This window comes from Crocuta crocuta, unplaced genomic scaffold (assembly GCF_008692635.1).
Source record: "Crocuta crocuta isolate KB4526 unplaced genomic scaffold, BGI_CrCroc_1.0 scaffold35, whole genome shotgun sequence".
Classification (NCBI taxonomy): Eukaryota; Metazoa; Chordata; class Mammalia; order Carnivora; family Hyaenidae; genus Crocuta; species Crocuta crocuta.
In genome coordinates, this window is record NW_027530625.1 from 3925516 (window position 1) to 3932164 (window position 6649).

The 6649-nt window shown below is 44.1% G+C and overlaps 1 pseudogene; it reads left to right on the plus strand.

Moving 5' to 3' along the window:
- The first annotated feature begins 1688 nt into the window (after nt 1-1688).
- On the plus strand, nt 1689-1922 carry LOC144235059 (barrier-to-autointegration factor pseudogene; annotated as a pseudogene).
- The last annotated feature ends 4727 nt before the right edge of the window (nt 1923-6649 follow it).

Genomic DNA, 6649 nt, shown 5'->3' on the forward strand with positions numbered 1-6649 from the left:
TCTTCTCTGGTTGCCCAGGCTGCCCTCACTTCCCAGCGTGGGTCCCTTTTCGTCCCAAACCTGCTCCTCTTCCGCTCCTCATGGTGCTGGCCTCCCTGCTGTCCTCGGGGCTTGGTCACCCCTGGGCAGCCCCTCACGGGCTGCTCTGGCTTTTTGAACACCAGTCCCAGTGCTGCTTAGACTTCTGTTGAACTTGGGCTGAACTTGTGTCTCGGCAGCATCTGCTCTGTGACTTTCACTTTTAAACACCAAAAGGACCAATTACTTGAGCCTCAACTAGTGGTTTCTAATTAATTGAGGCGTTAGCATGAAGGTAGGTGTTTATCTAAAGGGTAAAGGACTGTGACGGGGGAAAAGCTGTAAAGATGGAAGGCATAATAAACNCTCCTAGAAATAAACTAAAAAAAAAAAACCTTAATAAAAAAAAATTTTTAGAAAGACGGTGCTGTAGTAAATTCCTAGACCTGAAATTGTGTGGGCACAGGGGACATGCATTTGTAATTTTGGTGGATATTGGTAAAATGTCCCAACTTGCCCTTCTCCATCCCCTTCCTCACAGAAGGAGTGAGAGCCCTCAGCAGCAAGAGGGGATGTTTACCCTAGTCCCTGTCCCTTTCCCTGACCAGCCACCTTGCCAGGGCAGGAATGTAACGTGGGGCAAGTTTTCTTCACCTGCCTTATCCCCAGCTCTTCCTGACTTCTGCTGGCCCTGCTCTTCCCCTCGGGCGGGTGAAACTCCGATTAGGAGTCATTGTGGGAAGTCTAGATGGGCGGACTTTGGAACCGTCCTGGGACAGTTAGCCTCTTGGAGTCTCAGTTTCCTCATCTCTAAAATAGAAGCAGGGTGCCTGGGTGCTCAGTGGATTGAGTGTCTAACTCTTGATTTCAGCTCAGGTCATGATCCCAGGGGGTGAGATCGAGCCTGTGTTGGGCTCTGCTGGAGCCTGCTTGGGATTCTCTCCCTTCCCTTTCTCCACTGTTTCTTTCAAATAAACTTAAAATAAAATAAAAAATAAAATAAAATAAAATAAAATAGGGGTAATAGTACCTCCCTCCGTGGGGAGGGCAAGAGGATTCTGGGAAATCATGCATATAAGGCCTTTGTGACATGCCTCGCCTTTATCAAGCGTTAAGTCAATGTTGGCTATTGACGATGGTGATGATGGGCTCTCCCAAGGAAGGGAGAAGGCTAAAGGCGTGGGAGGTGGCAGTGACCCCCCCCTTTTACAGTTGGCTGAGGTTAGTGTGAGGGTGGTGGCAGGACCGCCCACCTCAGAGGTGGTCCTTCCCAGACCCTGTTGAGACCAGTGGTGGCGGCAAAGTGTCACCGGCTGACCGTGGCAGAGGCTGTGTGGGAGGTGAAAGCTGCTTCTAGGGGTGTGAATATATTGTCTCATTAAAGAAATTGGCTGAGCAGGAAGTGTGTGTGTCTGTCGGTTGAATGAGCAGAAGAGGACTGTGAACAGGTTGAGAAGCTGACAACTTGAACTTCCCGGCTGCCCGCTTGAACTAAGTTTTCACCATGTGTGGTTTTTAAAAGAGGTATTTCACGTTCTTATCCAGAGTCTAGTCAATACAACCAAATGAACAAAACTATTGTTAAAATAAACATTAACGGTATCGCCGAGCAGCCGGGTTGTGGGAGGAGCCGTTACGGGAGCTGACGGAGATGACAGCCTCCCAGAAGCATGGAGACCTCGTGGCCGAGCCCATGGGGTGTGAAAACCAGTGGGCGCCTGCTTGGGATTGGTGAAGTCTTGGGCAAGAAGCTGGAGGAAAGGGGCTTTGACAAGGCCTACGTGGTCCTTGGCCAGTTCCTGGTGCTAAAGAAAGAAGAAGATCTCATCGGAGAACGGCCGAAGGACACATGCAGTGCCGATGCCAAGCAGTCCCTGCGCTGCTTCGGGTGCCTTCGAGAGTGAGGCGACGCCTTCTCGTGAGACTCTCTGGGGAGCCCCCCGCCCCGGCATGGAGTCCCCGTCCTCCACAGAGGAAGAGATTGCAGTTGTCCTGCTCAGCCTCTCGTGTACTTCTAGGTCTTTTGGGAGTTCTCTCCCCTCACCGTTGCAACTTTTCTGAAATTCTCGCTCTTGCACGCATCTCCCTTCTCCTTCCTCTGCCGGTTTCCTGTCACAGTTCTGAGCTCCTCCGAGTGGCTTCCCGGGCCTTCCCAGACCCCACTCCCACCCCCACCTCTGGTCTGTTTTATGCTCTTTGGCTCTTTTCTTTTTTTTGGCAAAATAATCACTATCCTTGTAAATTTTTTTAAATCAATAAAGTCAGTGGCCTTCAAAAAAAAAAAGGGTATTGATGAAAAATGTCCAGCTGATATATGCTTGTTTTTTTTAACCTCAAATAGCAAGCAAATGTCTAGTTTGGGGATGGCGTTTTGCTTAATATCATGTGACAGATCTGTGATTAATCTGATGAGTTAAAGAATACTGATTCTGATGTGTTTAGTGAGAGGAATAATCAAATTCATTATTGTCTTCTGAAGCAGCTGCAAACTTAGTCTCCTTGAAAAACTAATATATAAATCACGTCTCTGCATTATCAGAAATGAGTTTCATTCCCACATCTCTCGGAGTTGAGAGGAATCTGTGTGTTAAGCCTGTTTCCAACGGCAAGACTGGGAGTCTTATTCATCTTTGAATTCCCTTTGGTGTTGTGCATGCAGAAGATCGAAAGCGAATGAATATTTTCTACAAATGTAGAAAAATAATTTAAATTCCCAGTCAGCATGCGATTTAGTGATTGCAATTAAATGTAATACTTGTAGCACATAAGACAAAAGGCTAATTTCCTTAATTTACAAAGAGCTCTGACAATTCAGTAAAAAATGCAAATATAGGCAACGGATATGAACAGGCAGTTGGAAGACAAACTTAGACAAATTGCCATTAAACGTGAAAATAGATGATCGTCCTCATTTATAATTAAATAAAGGCACTTCAAAAGCATGAGATGCCATTTTAAACTCATCAGTCTGGCAAAAGTGAAAAACTTTAATGCTCATTATTGGTAGTTATGGGACGAATAGGCACTTCATGTGCCTCTGGGGAGGGAGCCACTGTGGCCTTTGGGACATAATTTGGCATGATCAGTGGAAATGAAACCATGATCCTAGCAAAGTCCTCTGCTTGGAGGAAACATGGTTCTATAAATTTTTTCCTGTTTAGGGTATCAGTTGGGCCTGGTTGAATGCATTGTGACACAGCCTTCCACGTCAGAAGTCAGAAAAGATAATGAAGTAGATGAATTTGTGCTTCTATGGAAAGATTTTAGTGTATATTAAATACAGTTTTGTTTTTTTTTTATTTTTAAAGCAGGGGACAGGGGCACCTTGGTGGCTCAGTTCGTTAAGCGTCAGACTCTTGATTTCGGCTCAGGTCATGATCTCATGGTTCCAGGAGTTTGAGCCCCACATGGAGCTCTGTGCTGACGGTGCAGAGTCTGCTTGGGATTCATTCTCTCTCTCTCTCTCTCTCTCAGAATGAATGAATGAATAAATAATGAATGAATGAATGTATGTCAGGGTACAGAACAGTTTACACTGATACGCGTTTATAATTTTCTATGGAAGAACACTGAAAACCCTTTGCGGTGGTTATCTTTGCAAAGAGGACCAGGGGGAAGAGTTTTGCTATTCCTTTTATGTTTTTCTGTACTAGGATTTGAAGTTTGACCGTGTGCATATATCTTATTTTAAAGATAAAATTACTGAAGGATTGACCTAAGACCTAACTTAGGTGTAGACCAACTGGCACTCTCTGCCAGTTGGGAGGAATCAAGACCTACCAAAAACCAGTGAGTAGCCCACATTGGGAAACTGCTGATGGAGAGGAGCCGAACTTGATCATCGTTGAACTTGATCATCTCTTGAAGAGGTTCTGACTTGCTTTACCTCAGGACCACTAGACCTGACAAATCGGGTCATTGGATGTAGAACTGGTGATCATTTGTGCCTTTTATTCCTTTTAGCTTGGTGACGTGCCTAGGCCTGAAATTACCCGTAAATTCCCCGTGGGTCAGACTTTTAGAAGCCTCTTACTCCAGAGTGTTGCTTGTTAGCAGGTTTAGGCAGAGGGCTTTGAATCTCATTGTCGTGGCCAGAAGGAGGTGTTAATGTAAAGGAGGGGAGAGTGAAACACTTCCTTTCTCATTTGCAGAAAAATGGAACCCTCTCTTAGGTGTTAATCATGGTCTTTGGTTTTTCTCTCCAGTGATTTTCTTTCCAGCCTAAGATTTTCTTTCACGTGAAGCCTCACTGTGAAGCTGTTTTCAGTTTTAGACTGTTTCAGAAATGCTTGTTTTCCGTTTTCCACTGGTGTTTGCCCAGGACTCTGCACCTTGAAAAAGCCTGAGCCCACTTTCCCTTTGCCCTTGAATTCCCAGCGTCACCATTTACATACCCTTGTGTCACGACCATGCTATAAAGCATAGGTAACATTTGACCACCAGGTAGGTGCCAGGCGGTATCTGCATCTCCAGAAGGCAGTCTGATGTAGTCAGGGTCACGACTTCTGGAGTCAGACTAGGTTCATCTTTTAACTGTGGGACAGTATCTTAACTGTCCGTTATCTTATCTTATCTTGGCAGTATCTTCACTGCCTTTCTTCAATTTCTTCATCTACAAATTAGAAACAATGATAGTATTTCCCTCACAGAGTTGGTAAAAGGATCAAATTAATACATATAAGGTGTTTAGCACAAGGTAAACACGCGTGTGTAAGCTTTTATACATGTTCAGTGCATGAGTTTCCCCCATTTAATCATTACAGCATTTCTGTTTGGGTAGTCGTCATTCTGGGACCTTTTCTAGATAGGATATCAAAGTTAACTGACTTGTCCAAGGCCACATAGCTATTTAAACATTCATTGTTATTATTTTTATTAGAAAGTGGCAGAGGCAGTATTCATACCCAGGTCTGCCTTCAAAGCCAGTTCTCTTTGTGGCCCCTGTCCCCCTAAAAAACGTCTTATAGAGCAAACGGTGAGGTGACCGCGGTGGGCCAGGCGGCCACTGTGCTGAATGCTTCCTGCTTCTGCGTACTTGTCCCGTGGAGCCGCGAGGCAAGGACTGTCGTCATTCCCATTTTCGAGGCAAGAGAACTGACCCTTGAAAAGAAAAGCTCCTTGCTCAGAGTTTTGTAGGTGGAAAGTAGGTATCGTTTGAACCCAGATCTGACTTCAGATTCGCACCCTTGACAGTTCTATTGTGATATTTTCCTATCTTTTACAGTTGGGTGAGGTGTCTTAAGGTTTTTTTTTTTAATGTTGCTTGTTTTTAACGACATATTCAGATAGTTTAGAAAAGTGTCTAGAAAGATCCACTGAAAACTGGTAGGGCTCCCAGCTGCCCCGCCCTTCTCCCAGGAGGCAGTAGAGGTTATTTGTTGTCGAGCATCATTCCAGAAGTAGTCTGTGCACACTTAACAGTGTGTGCATATTGACACAGCAGTGGGTGTCTTTTCACAGTGCCTTGTTCAAAAGACACGTATACTTTTCTGCACCTCGCTCTTTCCCTTGAGCAGTGTACCGTGGTGATTATTTCATGTCCATGTGCAAAGAGCATCTTCGTTTGTTGTTTGCTGGTTGAGGAGTAGTCGTAAGTGTGGATGTCCCGTGAGTTATTAACCACGCTCCTCTAATTGGGCACCTAGTCAGTGTCGGATCTTTTGTCACTCTGTCCAGTGCTGTAGTAAATGCCTAGGGCACACGGGGGACATGCGTTTGTAATTTCGATGGCCATCACTGAAATGCCTCCAGTATTTGCTCATTTTACACTCCACCACCAGCAGCTGTCAAATTGTCATCTGGCAGGGATTTGAAAATGTTGTTTATTTTACTTTGTTTGTCATTCCAAGCAATAGACGTTCACTGTTAGAAGTTTGGAAAACACAGGAAAGTTCAAAAAAGAAAGTAAAAACATTTTGAATCTGGGGTGCCTGGGTGGCTCTGTCCTTGAAGCATCTGACTTCTGCTCAGGTCATGATCTCACCGTTCATGAGATCGAGCCCCACATCAGGCTTGCTGCTGTCAGTGCAGAGCCTGCTTCAGATCATCTGTCCCCCTCTCTGCCTGTCCCCCGCTCATGTGCTCTCTCTCTCTCAAAAGTAAATAAGCATTTAAAAAAAGAAAAAGGAAAAAAACATTTTGAATCTTACATTAATGTGTGCATTTTGTATATATCTCTCAGTGTTATTTCTATGTATATTAATATCTGCATATACAGAATTTATAAACATTTTCTTTTGCTGTTACCTAATTATGTTAACAGCTTTACTGAGGTACAGCTTACGTATCCGAGAATTTGGTCATCTCAAGTGTATAATTCAGTGGTTTTTAATAAATTTATGACATTGTACAGCTATTACCATAACCCAGTTGTAGACCATTTCCGTCACCCATGAAGATCCCTCATGTTCATTTGCAGTCAATTTGTTACTTAATTCTTTGCTGTATTATTAAATATTCATTCAGCAGATATTTATTGAGTATCTGCTATGTGCCAGGCAGTTAATCTGGGTGCTAGTTAATAAAAGAGATAAAAATCTTTGCCCTGGTGGGCTTTCATTTTGTAGAGCTAACTTTATAGTCTTCCTTCCCATCAGTTTTATCATGACTGAGTACTCAGTACATAGGTGTG